This window comes from Cupressus sempervirens, chromosome 3 (assembly GCF_028749045.1).
Source record: "Cupressus sempervirens isolate cs-2001-9-10 chromosome 3, ASM2874904v1, whole genome shotgun sequence".
NCBI lineage: Eukaryota > Viridiplantae > Streptophyta > Pinopsida > Cupressales > Cupressaceae > Cupressus > Cupressus sempervirens.
In genome coordinates, this window is record NC_143120.1 from 702,416,445 (window position 1) to 702,442,599 (window position 26,155).

Sequence of the window (26,155 nt, forward strand, 5' to 3'; positions counted from 1 at the left end):
TACTTATGTATTCAAGATTTGATACTGGTATACTTATATATATTTATAGTTGCATGTTGTTTGGTAAGAATTATGTTTATTAGGTTTCAAACTTGATGCAAACTGCATTCTGTGTTGAAAATATATTGGAAAGAAAGTTTTAAGTTGTATGTATAACTTGTATTGCAATTTCTGTTGTATGTTAAAATGCTCTATGTGTTTGGAGCTTGTCATTGTATTTGCGTATGTGTGACTGAGTAGGGATTTAAATTCTTCTAAGTATATATAATCCTTAGATGGTTTTGAGTATATAACTTATATTAATTTGTTTTTATAACTTCAGTAGGCATTGCATATGTATATGCTTGTTTTTGAAAGGGTTTAAATACCCTAAGTTGAGATGGCAAAAATATTTTCTATTTTCTATTTTGTTTAAAAGGGCTTATTATCTCTTAATACATATAACCCTAAATGTGTCTTGAAAGCTTTAAATAAGGTAAAATGTTTATTATTTTGAAAGCCAAAATATGGTAGTGGTAATGGGACTGTCATATGTACTCCGTCTGCATTGTGTCACTAGTGAGTTCAATGCAAGATTAATGAGGTTTTATGGCACTGATGGTTTTGATCGCCATACCTTTGCTAGTTGGATTTCAAAGGAAGCAATGCCAATAATTTGGCCTCATTGCTCTACGAATGCATAACATTTGTGTTCTGTTACTGGAGTATCGACATCATGAAGGGTTTTAGTTGGAAAGAAATCTTTGCTTATGAAGCTGAGCAAGTTTGGGTTTCTATCTATCAATCAATATCTCATAGTTGCATATCGGTGTTCATTGTTGTTTTGGTCAAGTATTGAGAAGCCTTGGTGTTGGACTCGAGTTGGTTTGAGGGCTTCTAGTTGGATTATATTGGGGCTTTTCCTCCTACTGTGATTTGAGGTAGGGGGGCATTTTCTAACCTATCTCTTTACTATTGTTTAGGTTTTGAGTGGTTTGAAGGAAATAGGAAATGCTGCAGTTTTAAAAAGTATATCGATACCCAAGTATGGGTGTATGCAGGATTGGGCAAATAGTGCCGAGTTCTGTATATATCCATATTTGGATTATGGGTATTATATGTTTACAAGCATTGTGTTTGCTTTTGGATTTAGATGTTGTTTTAAATTGAGTTTTTCCACGTTCAATTATATAAATCTGAGGCTCTCTTTTGTGTGTTTTACCTCCATGTGTGATGTTGGCATTTTGTCATATAGATGACATATGACATAGAACACAGTTACATTATGAAATGGTTTTGGTTTGGGCTTGGTTTTTATGTAAAACAGTTTAGATTTATTCATGTATCGTTGTTTGAATTTATATGTGGTATCACCGAGTTGAACCAATAAGCATTATGTGCTTACGATCTTATATAGTAGCATGGACTAAGAGTTTAGTTGTAACATCAAATAACTTACTTGATGATAGAGGTACTATTATTGTTATTCAGTTTGCATAAGGTTGGGGATGTAAAATCTGAGCTTGACTTATGAAAATATCGTCATGGGTGCTAAGTTATGTTCGACCCACAGTGATTGTATTAAAACACAGGTATTAAAATAGTCTTAAATGGTAGGTGAATTACATGAAACCTATAACATAAAAAAACTATCGAGCAACTATTTAAAGCTGAGAGCAGACATTACATCAAATAGTTAGCATGAAATGTAAATTATGTTTAAACCAACAGTTATCAATATTGTGTTATAGTGTTGTTTGGTGATTAATATATTGTTGACTATCGATACTTTTTGAAATGTAATGAGGTTCAAATTGCTTATCAACTATTATGGTAATCATATGATATTTGGAACTTAGTTAATTGCTGACACCAGTCATGACATTATATCAGATAGTTAAGAGAGAGTTCGAATCAAATAGAAATTTAGTTGCGACAACATAATTTAGTATTATTAAAATTGAAATTGTTTTCAATAAAAAAAATGGATATATGCTTAGTTGAGTTTTAGTTGTTAGATGGACATGGTTTCTATTGTGAATAGTTATCGAGGGTAGCATTATGTGAACTTTTTATGTGAAACTTGAAACTAATAGAGACAACATAGATATCACATTTTATAATGTTTTTAGATATTGTGTTTTTATATGCTGTTGTATTTATAAATGAGTTGTGGCTTTTTGTCAAGCAAAGGTGACACTTCAATAGACACTTGTATTTTAATAACCTCGTTAATGATCATTTGATAAGTATTGACTGTACTTAATTTTTATTATGTTTAATTTTGATTATGAAATATTTTAATAACATTTATGGATCATTCTGACATAAGATGTTTGAAACATAATTCTTTTGTTATAAAGATGTTTTCAGTTCATAATTGAAATAGAAAGTCATTTCAAGTATTGAGGCAAATTATGATATATGTTTGATGATATATTTTTTAAAGCAAGAATAGCATGTGCATTTTGATTTGTTATCTTGGTCATTTCGAAGTTAAGAGTAGATGGTTAGGTCAACAAGAAATTAAATGTATAGTATGAATATTTTGTAAGTATCGTTGAGTTGAGACAACAGTTCAATTGTATTTATGTGATCTTGATATCATAGGTTTAGTTTCTGCTATTTTAATTATCTATATTTACTTTTGAAATTGGTAGAATAAGATGCGTTACAAATGGATTATAGGATGCAGTATCATGTTGTATACTGATTTTATATCTATTGCATGTACATTCTTAGTATATCTGTTTGATGTGTATTTTAAGAATAGATCTGATGAACGTATATTGAGGTGGCTGAATTTGGTTTATCCTATTCAGTTAATTAATTTAGTGATAATTTTAAAATGAATTGGGTGGGTGAATTACATATAAAAGATAATTGGCCTTACCTATGACTTAAACCTATATGGTTAAGTACGGAGAACAAGGCATATCTCTATTCTGTCATTGACAAGTATAATAGAGAATACCGTTATGTGATGACTATGAGCATGCCATACATGGATGCAGAATCTTAGTGCCATAATGATGACACCTTAGTACATATATGATTCATTTATGGATTATTCTTAGTGCGAGTTTAATTTTGCATTGTTAAGTAAATGTTTACTTCTTGCATATTAATTTTAGAACTGCACTATGTTAAGTGGATCAGATATCTGCATTATGGATATATATATGTTTATTCTAACATGTATGCAGGTGGATTACACTTTTCAACTCAGTGTGTACTAAGCCCCTTTTTGTGTTATGTTGTATTTCTATGTGTTTTATAGGTGCTTCAAGTTGTTTAGCAAGTAGCTAAGGATAACTATTGAAGTTACTTCTTGAAACAGTATTTAGAGTCCCTATGTTGGATGTAGATGATTAGAAATGAAATTGTACTTCATTATTGTACTAAACTCTATATGTATTCACACTATAATGGATATGTACTTGGATGATATCATCTTTCATTTTGAGGTTTTCAGATTGAGAGTGATTCAATCTGTGTATTTGTTCTTCTAATAAGTTGATTTAAATAAAAAAATTTGTTACGTTTATGGTTCTTGTTCTTTGTTTTTTAAGTTTTTGGTTTATGCTTAGTGTAGCATTACATTTGGTATCAGAGCCCGGTTTGGAATAACCAAGACTCTTGGGTTATAGGGTTTAACCCGTGATCAATGCGTATTTATAGTTTTTTTGTTTGTAGGTTGCTATCATGCCTCCCATCACTAGAGGAACTCGAGGATGTGACATTCCTGAGAATAACCTTGTTGGTAGAGGCAGAGGCAGGGGCAGGGGCCATGGTAGAGGTCCTAGGCACCAAAATGATGTTGGAGTTGGTTAGTTTGATCAGAATGCTGAGCTTGGAAACAACCAGGCTAACTAGGCAGACCAAGCTATTGTACTTTAGAGGATACTAGAATGTCTCGATAATATTGAGACTAACAACTAGATTCCTAGTGGGGGAGTGAATGATAGGAGACCTCTTGTGTAAGGTATTAATCTTCCTGTAGAGGATGATCCAGTGGAAAGAGCCCAGCTCAAGGATCTTTCCAAGATGAAAGGGCCATTATTCTATAGTATGGAATAGGGTACAGCGGCAGAAACTTGGTTGTTGAATTTTGAGCAATGCTTTGTCTTAAACCGTTACTTGAGTAACATGAAGGTAAGATGGAAAGTTATGCATTTAAGGGGATTTGATTCCTTGTGGTGGGAACAAGAGTTGGAGAAGCTTGGCATTGATATTTCCCTAGTTACTTGGGAACTCTTTGTAGAGCATTTCAAGGAGAGGTTCATGTTTGAATATTGGCATCAGGCCCGTGCAGAGGATTTCTTTCAGATTATGCAGTCTGGCTCTATAGTGGAAGCTTATGAACGTAGGTTCTACGAGCTTAAGAAGTTTTTTGGGTGGGAAAAAAATGATAAGGCCATGATGCAACATTTCATCAGAGGACTTATGCCCAAGATTGGGGAGGAAGTGAGAACTTTTTGACCTTTGACTATGTAGGAAGCTTCAGATTGAGAAAAGCTGATTAAGATGAAGTCTAGTTATCATGGGGCTTCATACAAAACCAGCATGAATACACCTACTCCGGATGTCAGTAAGAGTCAAAAGCCTCCTTAGAGAAGTTCAAAATTAGGATTTTTAGGTGGGAAATTCAAGAGGAGGAAGTTTGGTAAGGATTCCAAGGGTTCAGAACAACCTAGACCATCTCAACCATCTCAAAGTGTGCAGAGTAATAAGCCATCTCCTAATCCTTCTAGACAGAATACGAGATTCAGGAAATTTGTTGAGTGTTTTCATTGTGGACAGTTAGGTCATTATCAGTTTCAGTGCCCTAACTAGGACAAGCCAAGGTTGGACCTAAGCCAACTAGGTCTGAAGTGATTATTGGTGATTCTACCAGAAACCACCATATTTTTGCAACCCTGGATCAGAAGCAAGCCGAACACCAGAACACAGTTATCAAAGCTCAGGGTAATACTCAAGGTATGAAAGTATCTATCTTATTTGACTCTGGAGCAATATACTCATTTATTTCTTTTTCTTTAGTTGCACATAGTGGTATTCCTATGGTTAGGGCAAGGAATAGATGGCAAGTGGAGTTTGTGTCAAGATCCAAGGTGAATGTTGATATTGTTGCTCCTAACTGTAAGATTCGTATGAAATCTTTCACTACTTCAACGAACCTTAGGGTTATACCTTTAGGATCATATGACATAGTTTTGGGTATGGATTGGTTAGAACAACATCAATCCATTTTGAATTGCAAGGATAAGACAATTCATTGCATAGATGATCTTGGATCAGCTAGGGTTATTGCTGGAATCAAGAGACCCATCTCTTTGCGAATAATTTCTACCAAGAAATTGGCAAGGTGTGCTTGAAAAGGCTGCAATTTGTTTGCCATTTTGGTAAATGACTTAGAAGATTCCGTAGTAAGAGGTTCTTCTCTCGATCATCCAGTCTTGTAAATTTTTTTTGATATTTTTGTTGAGGAGATTCCTGGAATACCTCCGAGAAGAGAAATTGATTTTCAAATCGATTTAGTGCCAGGAATGGAACCGATTTCCAAGACTCCTTATAGAATGACAGCTCAAGAGCTGGTCGAACTTAAATTTTAGTCGGAGGAGCTTTTGGAGAAAGGTTTGATTCATCCTAGTGTATCACCTTGGGGTGCTCCAGTAATCTTTGTCAAGAAGAAAGATGGCTCCTTAAGACTTTTTATCGATTATAGATAGTTAAACAAAGTCACTATTAAGAACAGGTATCCTTTGCCTAGAATTGATGACTTATTTGACCAAGTCAAGGGTGCCCAAGTCTTTTCAAAGACTGATATGAAATATGGTTATCATCAACTTAGAATTCAAGAATCTGATATTTTCAAAACAACTTTTCGCACCAGATATGGATGCTACGAATTCACAGTAGTACCTTTTGGGTTAACAAATGCACCTTCTGTCTTTATGAGTCTAATGAACGGTGTGTTTAGGACTTACCTAGACAAGTTCATAGTGGTGTTTTTGGATGATATTTTGGTGTATTTTAACTTTTTTGAGGAGCACAAGCAACATTTAGAGCAAGTTTTGGAATGCCTTTGTAGGAACAGACTATATGCCAATCTTGAGAAGTGCGAATTCTTTAGATCGAAGATTTGTTACTTGGGGCATATCATTTTTGGGGATGGAATTTCTATAGATCCATCCAAAATTTGAGGTATTGTTGTTTGGCCCGCACCTATGAATGTGTTCGAAGTTCAAAGTTTCATGGGCTTAGCAAGCTATTACCGCAAATTTGTGTCAAAATTCTCCATAATAGTGCATCCTATCACATCTCTTCAGAGAAAAGGGAAGAAATTTGTGTGGACAGATGAATGCGAGGCAACATTTCAGAAACTTAAGGAATGTTTGACCAGTGCACCAGTCCTGGCAGTCCCAGATTCTGCTAAGGAGTTCGTAGTTTGCACTGATGCATCTTTGGATGGCATAGGGGTAGTGTTGATGTAGGATGGATGTGTTATTGCTTATGAGTCTAGAAAGATAAAGAGTCATGAGGTGAACTATTCTACTCATGATCTCGAACTTGCTGTGATTGTGCATGCTTTGATCAAGTGGTGGCATTTTCTTCTGGGTCAACATTTTGAGTTACATTTTGATCATCGAAGCCTTTCGTATCTTTTCACACAACCAGACCTCAACACTAGGTAGCAAAGATGGATGGAGTTCCTATGTGAATATGACTTTGAGATTAGATATGTCCAAGGGAAGGAGAACGTGGTTGCTGATGTACTTAGTAGAAGGCAACATGAATTATCTTCTCTAATCTTAATGGTGGATCTTAAGGATAAGATTTTGCAAAACCTTTTCGCAGATCATTGGTTTTAGGATGTTATAGCTAATATGGATAGTGGCAATGTCTTGGAAGGGTGTTTTGAGGGGTATTCAGTGAATTCTGAAGGTTTATTGCTATATAGAGGGAGTGTGTATGTTCTTGAGTTAGGTGATTTGGGTGATTTTTGATTATGTTTGAGGCCCACAAAGCACCATTTTCAGCTCATTTGGGTGTCAAGAAAATTCATGTTGACCTTAAGCAACATTACTATTGGCCTTGAATGAAGAGAGACATAGCAGATTTTGTGGCTCGATGCTTAGAATGTCAGCGAGTTAAGGCTGAACATCAGCACCTTGTGGGATTATTGCAGCCACATAGTATTCCAGAATGGAAATGTGACATCATTTCTATAGATTTTATTACTGGATTTCCTATTACAGCTCGTAGGCATGATGCTATTATGGTGGTAGTGGACCATTTTTCTAAGGTTTCCCACTTTATTCCAATTAGATCGTCCTATAATGCAGCAACGGTTGCCAAAATATATATGGAGCAGATAGTTAAGTTACATGGAATTCCTAAAATGATTATTTCTGATAGGGATCCAATGTTTACTGCTTCTCTTTGGAAATCCATGCAGCGAGAGTTAGGTACTAAGCTAAATTTTAGTTCATCTTATCACCCAGAGAGAGATGGAAAAATTGAACATGTCAACCAGATTTTGGAAGACATGCTTAGGATGTACGTAATGGATAGAAAGAATAAATGGGAGGAGTATCTACACTTGGTAGAATTCACTTATAATAATGGATATCACAGTTCCATAGGTATGGAACCATTTCAAGCATTGTATGGTAGACCTTGTAGGATACCTCTCAGTTGGGATAATTTGGAAGATAGGATTCTTTTAGGACCTGATATGTTGCATGACTTGGAGTAGCAGGTTAAGAGGATCAGAGAGCACCTTAATACTGCTCAAGATAGACAAAAGAAATATGCTGATAAGTATAGAATTGACCATCAATTCTTGGTTGGTGATAAAGTGTTTCTCTGGGTAAGACCTTGTAAAAGTCCAATTCACTATGGTAAGGTATCCAAGTTAGCACCACGATTTGTAGGTCCATTTGAAATTTTGGAATGGATTGGACCTGTTGCCTACAAACTTGCCTTGCCATCGAGTCTTTCATGCATACATAATGTATTTCATGTTTCAGTTTTGCATAAGTACATACCTGACATTGCTCACGTGCTTGATTGGAAACATTTGCAAATTTTGGATGGTCAAATTATGCTGGAGCCAATGCAGATCACGCAAAGCAGAAATATGAGTTTAAGAGGAAGAGAAATAAGGTAGGTAAAGGTCCTATGGGACCCCAATGATGAAACATCTACTACCTAAGAGGACACTGAAATGATGAGAACAACTCGTTCGCACTTGTTTGCTGACTTCCAGGAGAAACTCGTATCCTAGTGGGAAAGGGTGTTGTGCCTGACCACTACTTCTGTTCAATAGCATTTTAAGACTTTACTGTTTGGAGTTCATTTCAGTTGATATGTTGTCTTTCATTGCAGAACTTGGTTCATAACTATTTTATTAGTTTGAAGGTGTAGGACTAGAAAAATGGATAAAATGCATAACATACTATGAGCAAATCACAAACTCAATAATCATACGTTAGCACCCACTAGTCTACCATGAAAGCCAAACTAAACAAAAGAAAGCAAACATAATCAAAAACTCCCTTTTTCGTTTGTAGCTCCCATGTCGTTCTTTGTTCTCCAAATGATTGTAGCTCCAAAGTTGCTTATAGTGCACACAAAATTGAAGCAAAAGCCTATGATAGTGATAATGCCATGAGAATACTTGAAGTGTGATTTTATGTGAGAGAGAGAATGCAAAATGAAAATTAGAGACTCAATACTTCAGCATTCTAGGATTCAAGAGACTCAAGGACCAAAAATGAGAGGAAGAGTGTCCAATTTATAATTGACATGGAGGATGAGAGCATTGGATTTGTCACCCATAGATATGCGACGTGGCAAGAGATTCCTTTGAGAATCCATGACACATATGACAAAATATGCCAATTGTGAGATTCTATGACACATGCAAGTCAAACTTAGCTAAATGTGGAAGAGAATCTATGACGCGTCATAAGATTCCTCAACCCACTTAAAGCCAAGAATCTATGACGAATAAGGCAAATAGGGACATGCGTAAGAGGTAATAATAATTCCTAGGATGCATATGACAGAATATGCCAAAAGTAAGATTCTATGACACATGAGAGTCAAATTTGGCTAAATGTGGAAGAGAATCTATGACACGTCATAAGATTCCTCAACCCACTTAAAGCCAAGAATCTATGACGAATAAGCCAAATAGGGACATGCGTAAGAGATAAGAATATTTGATTATGACAAATCTCAGCCAAGTGTCAAAGGAGAATCCACGAGGTGTCACATCCAAGTGTCATGATGATGAAATATTTTATGGAATATTTGAATTAAAAATCCTTTTATTCCACAAAATAAGAATTAGTAGAAAATGGAATTAATGATGGAAAATGGAACTTAAGAAATTGTAAATTTCCATGGTTTGTAGATAATGAATCAATTAATTAATAAAATTAATTAATTGAGGATGATAATCAGGAAGAATAATTAGTGAGAATAATAGAATTAAATTATGGGTTATTTAATCCTATAGAGAAAATTAGTAGATGATTGGCCAAATTTATTAAATGAATGCGACCGTATCCTTTGATGAAAATGTGACGATGATGGATATCGAATAAGATGATTAAAAGGTAGACCAAAACCATGGTCAAATTAATTGATAGATCAAAATTGATAACATGCCAAGGACACATGACATGAATTAATTGATATGTAACATTTAACCGACATTGTAAATGCTACAGGATTGAAATTGATTGATAAGTTTTGATCATAATAACACTGACGGACACTGTCAATATTATTAAAATGGTTGATGATGCCATGATTTGACATTGAAAGCCTCAACAATGTCAAAGATTGAATGACATGAATAATATTTTGACCTAGTACTGAGAGCCATGACAGTCCTAAGGTCAGATTGATAAGATTGATAAGTTGATAGGTTTCCAAGACACTGAAAGCCACAACAATGCCTAGGAGCAGATAAATGATGATTGATTTGAGATGTTTGATATGCTTTGAGTTGATTAGGACTGATTTCGAGTGATATGAAATTGATGCGAAAGGGGATACAAATGAAAAAATATGGTCAACCTGGCCAAAAGATCAAAGTTAGTAGAATGAGAAAATGGGAAAAATTAGTATGAAGAAGTGATGAGGTTGTAGATGCGAACCATTTTTGAGTATCTACATTTTGCCCCTCTTTGATACAATGTGATTTAGAGCGTTGTATCAAAGAATAACTGATGGGAAAGCCACAACATGGCCCAGTAGGGATGATATATATGGGTGCCCCCTTGAGAAATTGACTAAGATAAGCATATGATAAGTCAATTTATCAACAACAAGAAGACAAAACCATAGCAACTAACGGAATGAAAATCAGAGCTAAAATGTGAAAGTTATGAGGCCTAGAGTGTAGACCTGAAACTATGCATGCATGCCCAAAATGATGGAAAGATGTCATAACATGAGGGAAATCATCAAAAATGGCCGTATTTGGTCAAATATGATGAGACAAATGTTATACTGAGGTTAAACTAGGTGGAAAGCCATAGAAAGTTGATTGACAACGTAGGATGATGCAATAATGCATGAATGCAAGATGAAGATGATTTGGTGAATCAAAAGACATGATTATGGTGATAGAAGATGAGATGAAGAAGAAATATGAGATGAGGAGATGTTAGTATGATGGAAAGACTTTTTCTTCTAGAAAGTGCACTATATGTCAAATGGAGCTTTATTTTGATATGGCAAATGGAATGCAACGCATCATGGCATAAAGGTCCAGAGTGCAAATGCAAGCGTTTTGCGTAAACAAGCACGAAGTAGACAAAAAATGAACTTGTCCTTCCTAAGGCATATGCACATGCCCCAGACTCTCAAAGGTACATTGTAACAGACAGAAATGGAAAAAAGATGACCATGAACCATCCTGGCCACTCTCATAGATCAATTTATATCATCGAGTAGCATAGGGACATGATCAAAGAAAAAACAAAGCAAAAATAAATCACTCACTAAACAGCGTGAGCCAATAGCTATTCTTGTTCATTATTATGTTCTTGTTAATGTTTTACGTGTGTATATAGTGTTCGACATGTTGATAATGTGATAGTTCTGGTTGTGGATTCAGTTGATAAGTTCATAGTGACATGTTGGATTGATTGTTGGTTCATGCTGCACAGATATTCTGATTGGCATTGAAGCATAGCGCTTTGATTTTCAGTCTGCAAAGCACAAGTGTTTATGCAAAAGGGGTGGTTATCCATAGTGAAAATGTACAAGGTTTATTGCAGATTTTTGATGAGTTTTGATTTTTAGGGTTTTTGGGAATATTTGATTTTTTTGTGTAACTAATTTCTTCAGGTCATTTTACAATTTTTTGGTTTTTTTTAGGACATTCTATGATTTTTAGGGATTTTTTCAGGATCGTATTTGAATGTTTAGGATTTTTTTAGGATCGTATAAGCATAAACAAGTGTTAGCTCCAATCCATTATGCGATAGATCCAATGGATAAAAAGCACTTAGGGATATGCCCCCAGTTCAAATTCAAACTTATGCACCATGTAGGTAATATGCCCCCAGACAAGATGCAAATTATGTACAAAGGCCAATGACAAAGTGTGTGTGCAGACTGGTGATGCTTAGCCAAGGTAATAAAAGACATTAACCAGTTTGTGAGCCATGATAAGGGACCAAGGATGTATTGCAATATGAAAGATATGATCAAGGAATGATAGAGGGGGAAAAGACCAGATGGAATCTTGATAGATGGAGGATCAATAACTGATTACACATGGTGCCTGTTTGCCAGGTTTTCACCATGGTACTTGCCCAAAGCACCTATTTGCCAGGTTTTCACTTTTGGATGAAATTTTTCTCTTGACTCAAGTTTTTGTGCCAAGATGCCTATTTACCAGGTTTTCATCAAGGCATCCATTTTTTTTTTGACTTTTTTCACTTTTTTCTTTGCTTTTTTTCATGACTTTTTACTATTTTTTTTGGTATTTTTTCAGGACTTTTTGCAATTTTTTTTGATATTTTTTCATGACTTTTAGATGGAATCAAGAATGTCACTGACAAATGTTGAGAAGATATCTGTTGTTGATGCTGCTAGCTGATGAGCTCTGAATCCATGACTGACCATAACTACGTAGGATTTGTTCTAAGTCTGTAGTTAAAATCAAACCACTAGAAAGGCCTCGAGAGATACCATCATGTACCATATGTAAGACAATGTCTATCTCTTGCAAATCAAGGCATTTGAGGATAATTGGGTCAATAGATGTATCATGTGGGATGTCACTGATGATGATATATGCAAAGGATTGTTGGATAAAGGACTAATTTTGGTTATTGGACAAAGTAGGTAGTTGGATTTGGGGATAAAAAAAGGGATATAAGGGAGGGTTGGGAGGGTTGAGACCAATGACCTTCTGCATGAATGCTGATTGAGAAAGCTCCAAAAGACTTTGTGGCATGTTGAACACTGGAAAACTAATATTCGTGGCATCATATTTTTCATTTTGTATCCTTGGGAGCTTCTTAGCTTTTGATTTTTTATAGTCTAATGGCGCCTTTCGGTTTTCACCACGAGACCTATGCTTGTTATTTCTTTCTCTTTTTGCTTTGTAACTAGGAGGTGGAGTAGGCTCCCGAAAGTATGCCAATGTGTTCTCTTTAGAAGAAATTGCTTCTTTATGATCTTCAATCATAATTACTTCAAAGTCTATTATGAGAGTGTCATCATCGTCAAATTGATCAAAAATTGGTGGTCCACATTGGTCCCAATCCAAAGGTTCAAGATAACTTGAGGGGATGTCATCATCAGTGTTGAATGGGCTTTGGTTGAAGGTAGATATATGGGTAATTGATTCAACTGGGTCATTGGGGTTATGCTCAGAGGCTAGGGGATTGTTGGTTTCAAGTGGGATATCCTCAGATGCCTTTTCATCGTTCAAAACATCCATAGTCCTACATGTAGGTGTCATGGTACTAGGAGGACCTATTCGTAATGGTTTAAATCCAAGCCCCAAACTAGGAGGTCGTCCTTCTATAGTGATAGGTTCAATGATTCCTTGTTTTTGAGATCCAAGACCACTATAGCCATCATAACCTTGTTTTTGCATGATGGTAAACCCAAGTCCATACTTGCTAGGAGATATCAAAGTTGGTTCTCATTCTGCTTTTGCTTTCTCAATACATACGGATGTATTCTCATTGATAGAAGTATAATTCTTTGTACTGATGGGAGAAAGTGGTGACTTCCTAATGTGAGAGACTTGAGACATAAAGTACTCTCCACACCCATTGTCTTCAATCTTCATCTTTTCCTTGGCTTTACTGAGCAGTATATCAGCATCCACATACTTAGAGGAATTTGTGGGTTGTACTTCATTATTTTTTGGGATTTGGTATGCAGTAGCATCTCTTAGATTAGCACAAAATTGGAAAGGATCTGGATCGCTAGGGATGGTAACCTCCATGTTATTATAGGAAAACTTTAGACATTGATGATATGTAGAAGGGACTGCTTTCATAGCATGAAGCCAAGGGCATCCTAGTATCATGTTGCAATTCATTTTGATGTCTAGGACGTGGAACAATGTGTCTTCAGTAGCTGGACCAACTCTAACAGGTAATGTGATGATGCCCCTAGAGAAGCGTTCACCATCATCATAAGCTTTTATTGTGATTCTTCAAGAGGGATCCACATCATCTTTAGAATAACCCAAATTGTTGACAACCTTAAGAGTACAGATGTTTAGTCCTGCTCCTCCATCTATTAAGACACGTCTGACTTTGGCATTATGGATGAAGACTTCGAGATAAAGGGGATCATTATGGTTAGGTTTGTTCGTAGGAATATCACAAGGTGAAAAAGTGATATGTTGTGACGCAGATAGGTTCCCAACCATGGCTTGGAACTGGGTAACATCCATGTTATCTGGGACTATTGACTCTTTAAGCGCTTGCTCCAAGATCTTTTGGTGTTGGGGGGATGCACGCAGGAGGTCCAAAATGGATATTTGTACAAGGGTTTTGCCGAGTTGTTCAACAAGGCTATAATCAGCTGAAGTAGGAGCAATAGGTCTAGATGGGGGTACAGGTCTAGTAGAAGCAGTAGGTCTAGCTAGGGCTCTAGGTAGGGTGATCTTGCTACAACGTGTAGTGATAGCACAACGAGGGTTTTTAGCCTTTAATATGAATGTGGATATGCGAAAGTCAGACTCATTAAAACAATTGATGGTGTAGTCATAGCCAGTATGTGTGTAATTCACATTACCTTGCAAGTTTGAGTTTGAACTTGAGGGTTTCTCTTTGTCATGATTACCCAAAGGATCTTTGAAAATAGTGTGATAAGAATTGGATGCTAACAGTGATGGATCAGCTGTGATGACACCATCATCAATAAGGTCTTGTATTGCATGTTTCAGTTGGAAGCATGATGAAGTCTTATGTCCTTTAGTGCGATGGTAATCACAATACTTTTTGTCATTCCACCAATTTGCTTTAGTTAATGGTTCATCTTTGATTGGGGGTAGCTGTAGGAAGTTATTACTCAGTAACTATTGTAATGCAGTCTCAAGTGGTATCCCCAATGGTGTGAATTTCCTATCTTTGGTTCTAGGATGTCTTCGAGGTTTATCTTGCGTGGGAGTCTCAGTTTTCTATTGTGGAGTTGATGTTTGATTAGAAGTTTGTGAATTTGTAAGGTTTACACCTTTCAAAGTCAATTGAGGTTGTGCTGTGCTAATTGTGTGAGCATCCACAATACCATCATTAGTCACATTCTTATTTTTGGAGAAAATTTTTGCCTTGTCATTAGATGAGTTGGTGTTTGTGTTTTCTTTGTTTATCTTGAGGACTCCCTTATAGATAAGAGCATCTTCAATACTAGCCCCTTTTTTCATTAGTTTAGAAATGGTGCTTGGACTCTTGATTTTGAGTTCATACATTAAGTCTGGGACTAAGTTTTCAATGCACACGTTTACTTGTTGTTCTTTAGGAATTTCTAGTGAGCATTGACTAACTAGGTTTCTCCAACGCAGTAAGAATGTGATGAATGATTCTCTTGCCTTCTGTTTAGTTGAGAAAAAATCAGAAAGTGTCACCTCATTTGTAACGTTAAAGGAAAAGTGGGAGATAAAATTGTCAGCTAGTTCTGACCAAGATTGGATATTACTAGGAAGTTTGGAGTACCATTCAAGTGCAGGCCCACCTAGAGAACGAGGGAACAATTTCATAAGGTACGTGGGCTCATCACTGAGTTCAGTGCATGAAGCACAAAATTCTCGGATGTGATCAACAGGGTTTCCTTTTCCTCGGTATTTTTCAAATCTTGGAGCTTCAAAATGTTTTAGGAATGGAGGCATATAAAGACTTTTGTCAAATGGGTTAGGACGTAGGTCCCTTTTTGTATATAGAACCTATTTCTTTTGGACTCCCAATGCCTCAACTTGTTTGGAAATTTCTTTGAATTGTCGTAATAGTTCTTCATTAGGGTTTTGCATGATGATCTTTCCTTCAAGTCTTTTGTGTCTATGAGTAGACCGTTTGCTGTGGCGAGAACTATGTCTACTTGGTTCTGACATTTTTGTGTTTGATGAGTTTGATGAAGTGTCGCTAGGTGGTGGAGGTTTGTTGGCACCTCAAAGATAGAAAGGTCCCTGTTGTTGGGGAACTCGTTGTGGTATTTGATGTGGCATTTTTTGTAGGATTGAATGTGATTGTTGTACTATGTGTTGTTGTTGTGTTGTGTGTTGTGGTTGTTGTTGGGATATCTCTATTGGTTGTATGTGAGACCATGTGCATGCTTGTTGTTCTAGAGGTATTTGTTGAGGTTGTTGTGGCACATGTTGTTGTTGTAGCAAATGTTGCTAGTATGCGATTTGTTGCTCAAGGCATCTTTGGTATTCCAACTGTTGCTTGAGTTGCTCTTGTTTTTTAGAAAACATCATTTGTTGTTGTTGGAATTGTTTTTGATAAATTGTGTGTAATTCAAGTGGGTCCACATGGGATTGTGTGTTAGGAATGTTGGATGTTTGCCCCACTTGTGGTTTTTGTTGTTGTGTTTGATGTTGTTGTTGATATGCGGGATGTGTGTTAAGTGGATGTAGACTTGGTTGTGCCTTGGAAGTGTTGAGTCCTTGTACCATTGTAGGTTGTTGTTGTCATGGGGGTTGACTAAGTCCTTGAGAATTGAACGTCATGTTTGTATTGTTGTTTTGGTACCTTTGTGTGTTAGATGTACCTGCTTGCGACATCATATTGACTTGGCTATGAGATAAATTTTTATTGGGAATGGGTGTAATGTCAATAAGACTTTTCCTTTGTGTGTCCATAGGGATGGTTGCGCTTGAAGTTTCACATGTTGTATTTATGAGAGGCTCCATAGTGTTTGATGTTGTAACACTGGGTAAAGTTAGGAGCAAAGGTGTACTTTGTTGATTTGCCTCCAAAGAAGGTATGTCTGGCATCCCTAGAGAATGGGTCCCTTTAGGTGCATCTTGTTGTTGCATCATGTGACTAAAATCAAGTCTTAATGTTCTTTTGGGGTGTTTAGGGATTGGTGGTATTTCATCAAACAAGGGGTTGACATTGATGTGTTCAAATGTACTTTGGAGGATTTCAATTGTTGGTTCTTGATGGGATCTTATAGGTGCCATTATTGTGTTTGAAAAATCCAAAGGTTGTTTTCCCTTGTCTAAGTCCAAATTTATCATGGGTTGGATGTTTTCAATTGTTGTGTTGGTTTTATTTTTGGACCTAGGACCTTCCAAGTTTGGATTAAATTTGACAATTTCTTGAGCTGCCAAACATTTGAAGTTCTTGCAAAAACTTTTGTCTTGACATGCCCTAGCCATTTCCTCATTAGTGATGCCATAATCAGTGTCAGAGTCATCACTTAGGTGTACAATACCTTGTTGTATGTTTGATGTGTTAGGTTGGCTGAATTCAAATGAATGTGATTGTTCATCTTTAGGTGAGGTTGGTACACTTCCTTCTCCTGGTGGCATTGGCACGAATATAGGTTCAAAGTTAGGACTCCATTGAACCATCCCATGTGTGGGGGAAGTTTTTGGAGGAAATATCATGGTAGGTGCATTTTTCAAGGTTTTTTGTGCCATACCTTGATTATGAGGATCTTGCGGATACATGTTCGAGGGGTCTGCTAGTAATGGTTGTGATGCCTCGATTTGGTCTTCGTCAAAGGTTTGTTGGATTTTCTTGCTCTTTCTTTGTCTTGGATGAGGTTTTGGTTGTGCTTGTGCCTCAAAAAAAAAAGGTTTATAGAGTTCCTCAGGTCTCTGAGCTGATTGTGTCCTAGTAAGTGCTGGCATGATACCTAAGAGTGCAAATGCAATGGAATTTTTGAGTGTTTTGGGTGATTTAGAGTGGTAGGTATGCAAGATGTGAGTATTTTTTTGGGATTTTTTAATTGTTTAGGAATGTTATGCAATGTGAGGAAATATTGGATGAATTATGGTTTTGATGTGCAAAGTGCAAATGTCCTAGGGATGTTATGCAAATGCAAATGCAAGGTGATGTTTTGAAGTTTGACTAGAGGGGATGAAAATGACTCTAAGGTATGCAAAATGACGATGAGAGTTATTTTTTGGACTTCGTAATGATACTAAAGGTAGGTTTATGCAAGGTAGGCTATGCAAAGGATGGTTTTCTAGGGTTCATAATGACGTTTGGGACATGCAAAATGAGGGTAAATGCTCAAGAAGACAATTTGGTTGATGGACAATTTGATAGGGTTTGGTAGTGAGAATGATGCTAAGGATTTTGATCAATGAAATATGAAGGGGATATACCACTAGGGTAAGTCAAAATGACATTTGGGGATGCTAGGGATATGATTATGCTATTACAAGGGTATATGGAAAGTTTTGAACTTAGGTAAAACCTTTTAGAAAGTATTTTGTCTAGGAGTTTAACCTTGTGATAAAGGACTTTGGATCTTAACCAAAAACTGATAAAAGATGAAAATACCAAATTGATAAAAGATGACAAGGTCAAATCTATCAAGCCATAGATAGATTTTGACCCAAGAAAATGATAAGAAAAGATAAAAAGACTAGTCAAGATCCATTATCCATCAACACTAGGAGATACTCTAAGAATTATACTTTTTCTAGATTTTTGACTAAATTCAAAGGTTTTGGGGGTTCAAAATGACGTTTTGAGGACTCAAAATGATGGTGATGCTAAGCAGGATGTCACAGAGAGGTAAATGGTAGAGGATAGTGTTAGGGCCAGTTTGGATGCTCAAAATGATGATTAGGACACCCAGAATGATGGATAAAGTGGTCAAGATGATGAATAGGTATGTAAAGATGGAAGGTGGTGAATGCAAAGTGTTGATTCTGAGATGGGAATGCAAAAACTAAGGAAAGTGAACTGAACCTAAATGGATGCAATATGAAAGGTAATAGATACTAAATGAGGACTAAAAGGTGCAATATGAAGTCTATATGATGTAAGAATGAAGCCTAGACTAGGGTGAATGCAAGTGAAATCTATGCAAGTGTGAGATCTATGTTTTTCCAAGCACATTTAAGAGCACAAGTAGCCATGTTTTCCAAGGTTCGAGTGTGTTGAATCAATGTTTGAAAAGTTTGATAAAGGTTGAAATGTTTTGGTAATGTGTGATGTTTTGACAAGTTCAAATGATATCCAAGGTGTAAATTTAAAAGTTTGGCTTTTATCTTGATTATGTTTTACACACACGCAAGACAAGAATATCTGTTGTACAAAGTTAACAAACACACCACAACCTAGGCTTTTAGGATTGTATCCACTGAATTCCTACTTGAACCAAAGTTTAGCCGTGCTTATCCAGAGCAGACAACCTAGGATCTTGGCACCACAGGCTCCCCCTTACAGCGCACTCACTTCTCGAGGCTACCAAGATCCGCTTCCCAAGGGACTGTTGCCTCTACTAAGGACCACGAGAATGTAGGATGTCTTCATGGGCATGGGTGACCCCTTGATCCAGTGGATAGAAAGGATTTTGGCCACTAAAACATGGTTTTTAGTAAGGGCATTCCGTTCGGCAAGTTAATGATAAACTTCCACAGAAGGTCTCCTAGCCCCGAGAACCGAGGTTTGACGCACCACAAGGGTACTAGAGGAGAGCTATCACGCATCAATACCACCGACATAGCTTTCACTGTAATCGAGTTTTATATAGCGGCTGGAACATTGACCTGGCTTTGGCCCGTTACCACTCTGAGGTCGTCCCTTGGCATACCCAATATCGAGTATCTTGGTCCAAGGTAGGCCTCCTATAGAAGTTACATAGATTTCTCTTGCACCCAAGATCCACGAATGGAGAGGGGAGAGGATACGTCCAATGCAACTCCTAGGGATCTAACACCGTAGACACGCCAGGCAGAAAAGAAAAAGGTTCTTTTTAAGCACCAAATGAAATGTTATCTAATCTAGGAAATCCACACACATAGTTTTGAAAGACACACAAAGTCTTCAAAAACATCCTACAAATAAAGCATTAGTAGTTTATGATCATGTCTTCATCCCACGATTGCCACATGCTGCAAATAGACCATCAGTAACACAAAATCACCTAATCTATGTCCTAGAGAGTGATATGAGCTTGAAATGCTGATTTTGATTGGTGCATGTGCTTACTATGAACCTAGGTGTGCTCTGATAGTACAGATCTAGGTGTGAAAAGGAAGAGCAGCTAGTCATTATACCCTTCCAAGTGAGCTCCTTCCTTGCACCTACAAGCACAAACAAGAAAACTCAAGTTAGATATGCATGTTCACGTTGGGTTCACCAAATGTATAACTAGAAAAATGGGTAAAATGCATAACATACTATGAGCAAATCACAAACTCAATAATCATACGTTAGCACCCACTAGTCTACCATGAAAGCCAAACTAAACAAAAGAAAGCAAACATAATCAAAAACTCCCTTTTTCGTTTGTAGCTCCCATGTCGTTCTTTCTTCTCCAAATGATTGTAGCTCCAAAGTTTCTTATAGTGCACACAAAATTGAAGCAAAAGCCTATGATAGTGATAATGCCATTGGAATACTTGAAGTGTGATTTTATGTGAGAGAGAGAATGCAAAATGAAAATTAGAGACTCAAGACTTCAGCATTCTAGGATTCAAGAGACTCAAGGACCAAAAATGAGAGGAAGAGTGTCCAATTTATAATTGACATGGAGGATGAGAGCATTGGATTTGTCAACAATAGATATGCGATGTGGCAAGAGATTCCTTTGAGAATCCATGACACATATGACAAAATATGCCAATTGTGAGATTCTATGACACATGCAAGTCAAACTTAGCTAAATGTGGAAGAGAATCTATGATGCGTCATAAGATTCCTCAACCCACTTAAAGCCAAGAATCTATGACGAATAAGGCAAATAGGGACATGTGTAAGAGGTAATAATAATTCCTATGACGCATATGACAGAATATGCCAAAAGTAAGATTCTATGACACATGAGAGTCAAATTTGGCTAAATGTGGAAGAGAATCTATGACACGTCATAAGATTCCTCAACCCACTTAAAGCCAAGAATCTATGACGAATAAGCCAAATAGGGACATGCGTAAGAGATAAGAATATTTGATTATGACAAATCTCAGCCAAGTGTCAAAGGAGAATCCACGAGGTGTCACATCCAAGTGTCATGATGATGAAATATTTTATAGAATATTTGAATTAAAAATCCTTTTATTTCACAAAATAAGAATTAGTAGAAAATGGAATTAATGATGGAAAATGGAACTTAAGAAATTGTAAATTTCCATGGTTTGCAGATAATGAATCAATTAATTAATAAAATTAATTAATTGAGGATGATAATTAGGAAGAATAATTAGTGAGAATAATAGAATTAAATTATGGGTTATTTAATCCTATAGAGAAAATTAGTAGATGATTGGCGAAATTGATTAAATGAATGCGACAGTATCCTTTGATGAAAATGTGACGATGATGGATATCGAATAAGATGATGAAAAGGTAGACCAAAACCATGGTCAAATTAATTGATAGATCAAAATTGATAACATGCCAAGGACACATGACATGAATTAATTGATATGTAACATTTAACCGACATTGTAAATGCTACAGGATTGAAATTGATTGTTAAGGTTTGATCATAATAACACTGACGGACACTATAAATATTATTAAAATGGTTGATGATGCCATGACCTGACACTGAAAGCCTCAACAATGTCAAAGATTGAATGACATGAATGATATTTTGACCTAGTACTGAGAGCCATGACAGTCCTAAGGTCAGATTGATAAGATTGATAAGTTGATACGTTTCCAAGACACTGAAAGCCACAACAATGCCTAGGAGCAGATAAATGATGATTGATTTGAGATGTTTGATATGCTTTGAGTTGATTAGGACTGATTTCAAGTGACATGAAATTGATGCGAAAGGGGATAAAAATGACAAAATATGGTCAATCTAGCCAAAAGATCAAAGTTAGTAGAATGAGAAAATGGGACAAATTAGTATGAAGAAGTGATGAGGTTGTAGATGCGAACCATTTTTGAGTGTCTACAGAAGGATACTTATGTATTCAAGATTTGATATTGGTATAATTATATATATATTTATATTTGCGTGTTGTTTGGTTACAATTATGTTTATTAGGTTTCAAACTTGATGCAAACTACATTCTATGTTGAAAAGATATTGGAAAGAAAGTTTTAAGTTGTATGTATAACTTGTATTGCAATTTCTATTGTATGTTAAAATGCTATATGTGTTTGGAGCTTGTCATTGTATTTGCGTATGGGTGACTGAGTAGGGATTTAAATTCTTCTAAGTATATGGTTAAGTACGGAGAACAAGGCATATCTCTATTCTATCATTGACAAGTATAATAGAGAATACCGTTATGTGATGACTATGAGCATACCATACATGGATGCAGAATCTTAGTGCCATAACGATGACACCTCAATATATATATATATATGATTCATTTACAAGTTATTCTTAGTGTGAGTTTAATTTTGCATTGTTAAGTAAATGTTTACTTCTTGCATATTAATTTTAGAACTACACTATGTTAAGTGGATCAGTTATATGCATTATGGATATATATATGTTTATTCTAACATGTATGTAGGTGGATTACACTTTTCAAATCAGTGTGTACTGAGCTCCCTTTTGTGTTGTGTTGTGTTTTTGTGTGTTTTATAGGTGCTTCAAGTTGTTTAGCAATTAGCTAAGGATAACTGTTGAAGTTACTTCTTGAAATAGTATTTAGAGTCCCTATGTTGGACATAGGTGATTAGAAATGAAATTGTACTTCATTATTGTACTAAACTCTATATGTATTTGCATTATAATGGATATGTACTTGGATGATATCATATTTCATTTTGAGGTTTTTAGATTGAGAGTGATTCAATCTGTGTATTTGTTCTTGTAATAAGTTGATTTAAATAAAAAATTTGTTATGTTTATGGTTCTTGTTGAGCCCAACTTACCCCTTCACCCTAAGGCTTCTCTTCCCTGCCAAGGGTGAGTGAAGCCTTCACACCCAACACAACATTCAATCCACCACAACAACTCAAAGAAAACAAAACCAAATGCAAGTGAATCCAACATGCTCATTTACATGAACAAACATCTACAACATACACCATATACAAATCACATAATTCCTACAAGAACACTATCACAAGTTCCATATTTCAACTTCCATGAGATGAAACAAAAACCATGTCATCAAACACTAACCTCCTTCCAAGCTAATGGCTGATGAATGGTGATGAAGAGCTTTTTCCCTCCTTGGCTTCCAAGTTTCTTCTCCCAAAAACCCTAAGTATCTCTAGAATTAGAGAGTGGGTGAACAACTACTAATTTGGCACAAGCTCCCTAAAAAGACCTCCACTTTCATTTCCACCTACCCTTCCTACCCCCATGTACCTTTCTACCAATAGGAACTTAACCAAGTGGAGGGGTGAGCAAAGAAGTCATGTGACACTTTGATTTCCGAATTGTCTTGAAAATGACTAGTTTAGAGGGTTTCCTAAGTCCCCTAGACCAACTCATGGTTATATTTAGACCCTCAACCTATACTACTACCATGTGGGTGACTTATTTTAACAAAAATAACACTTGGGAACCACTTTTAGGCCCTCTAAAGTTCCTATTGTATGCCTAAAATGTGGGAACACTTCTATGAGTCATTATATTCAAGATTTCTCCAAAATGAGGTCTTGAATGGCGACTCATAGCTCCCTATTCATGGGGTGCAGGGGTTTGTAATGGAGGCCCTTAGTTTGACGTATTTTTTGCCCATGCAAGTACACCACGAAACAAGAGATTCAATGATCTAATATGCATAGAAATGGAAATGAACAACTAATCTAAATGATAACAATGCAAAACAATGCAAGAAATGAAATCTAATCTATGAAAAGAAATAACAATGCAGATCTAATCTATGAAAGCAAGATCTAATCTATCAATGCAAGATCTAAGCTAACATGAAAATCAAAGTATGGATCATGATGATGGAAGCCATGCATGCAAGAGAGAATGAGACAAGAAGATAGAAGTTCTCTACAAAAGCTTTAATATTCAAAACTCCTTCTTCAAAAATCATTCTCCAAACTTGCAACATAACAATAGCATAATAATGGGTGTCTCTAAAATGAGGAGAGGGCTCTCCCTTATAAAGAAGATTGGATGATCTAGATTGAGAGGAAAAAGATTTAATCAAGGGTGGAGAAATAATGATCCATGTGAACTAAAGATCCACCAATGAGAAAAGTGGAGTGGTTGAGAAGAAAGTGGAGAAAGGATGAAGATAAGTCCCATATTAAGTGTAGATAAAAGATTTATTTAATTTTTTATTTATTTTAACTCCTTTTTCATCAAAAAGAGATTTAAGTAGGATATTTTATTTAATTAAAAGGGAGCAAGTTCTTTTAATTAAATAGGAAATATTTAATCAAATTAAAAGAGGGGTTTTTCTCTTAATTAATAAAATGTAGATGAATTATTTAATTAAAAGAGAAGTTTTCTTTTAATTAAATGGAGACTTATTTTATTTAATTAAAAGAGAGCAAGTTCTTTTAATTAAATAGGAAATATTTAATTAAAAGAGAGGGTTTTCTCTTAATTAATTAAATGTGGATGAACTATTTAATTAAAAGAGAGGTTTTCTTTTAATTAAACGAGGACTTATTTAATTTAATTAAAAGAGAGAAAGTTCTTTTAATTAAATAGAAAATATTTAATTAAATTAAAAGAGAGGTTTTTCTCTTAATTAATTAAATGTGGATGAACTATTTAATTAAAAGAGAGGTTTTCTTTTAATTAAACGGGGACTTATTTTATTTAATTAAAAGAGAGCAAGTTCTTTTAATTAAATAAGACTTAGGATAAAATGATCAACCTTAGAAATAAAAAAAATTGAATTTGATCAAGAAAATTGATTTGAATTGATTTAATAAAATATTACACACCATTGGTTTAGGAAATTTGATAAATTGATAAATTGAATAATGGGGGCCCATAGTCTAGGCAACCATTTTAGGGTGCATACACCTATCACATTTGAATTTGAATTCCATCATGAAGGTGACTCGTCCTAACACTCTCCCAAGTGGGTTCACTTAAATTCATAATGGGGATTAGATTTAGGTTAAGTGACTTCATGTCAAAAAGCCCTATATGACATGTCATTTATACATAGACAACACGAGTGTTAAATAACATACATTAAGATACTTTATACAAAATGACATGTCTCTAATATTCATGATTTCTAAATTTGTTACACCCATGCACAATCACATTACAAAATAAAAACTATACAATGAGGTTTTGAATCTTCTAAAGATTTAGCTTGGCTTTATCGTGTTCACATAGGCTTGAACCTTGTTTCTCAAAATAATTTACATGGTTCAACTTTTCCTACACACTCAACTTAAATGTCAGTAGTCCAATGAAAATAGTATAGAAGTACATGTATATAGGTATAGAATAATCCATTATCACATTAACATACACAATTGTTTCCCCTTTCTAATCATTTCCATAAAATATTCAAACATTTAAATGTCAAAATATGGTATCAACATTTATCTTAACTTAATGTAACCAAATTAAAATTCTAAATATCATCACAATCCTTTCTATCATAACAATAAAACACTGAAGTCATATTTATTGAATCATTAAAAAAATTAAATGGATCCTAGAATATGTCATAAGTGAAAATCACTAACATGCAAGCATGTTAACTAGTATCCTTTTATCACATTATGAGGTGTGTGTCCCTAGGGTCAATTTCTTAGGTCATTAGAATACTTTCATAATTATATCATCATGGTTTAGAACCAATCATAAAATACAACCTTTATGGTTTGTTGTCATTATAATCTATATTCCTTGTTGTTTCTCACAAGAGTAAATGTTAATTCCTCTTTCCTAGTTGTCTAGCAGATCATACCTTGAATTCTTTGACTAAGTTCTCAGCTTGAACATATTAAGTCTCATTTCATGTGGTCTTATCTCATCAACCTCATATTATTGAATAGGGTATTAAACTTATAATATTCAAAAAATATATTCATCCCTTAAAAAATCCCATAAATCATTCTAAGTAATGAAAATGTCAATCATGACCTAATTTAACTCCTAATCACATGCATTCCTTACAGTTTATAATAGGGTACAAGTGTGGGCCATACACCAGGGGAGGAAAAGCTTTTTAAAGCCATTTTCAAGATTGGAAAAAGACCTAAGTTTGATGTTCCCACATTCTTGAGAAATATTAATCGAAAAGAATTGATCAATTGGATCAATTCTTCTAGAAGAGTACTTTTAATATGAAGATATTGAAGAGATAGGCTCAAGTTTGTGTAGGCAAAACTGAAGCGACATGCAAAAATCTGGCGGCAAGAGATCTAGTTGGAGTGAAATAGAGGATGGAAAGACAAAATCACTAGATGGGATCAAACAATAACTAAAATGAAGTGATTGTTCATTCTTGTTGATTATGGGCTTGATCTATTGAAGAAAATGCAATTGTTGAAGCGAGTAGGAAGATCTCTTCAAGAGTATACTAGTCATGCAGAAGCTGATAAGAAGAAGGTGGCTCATTATCTTAATGGGT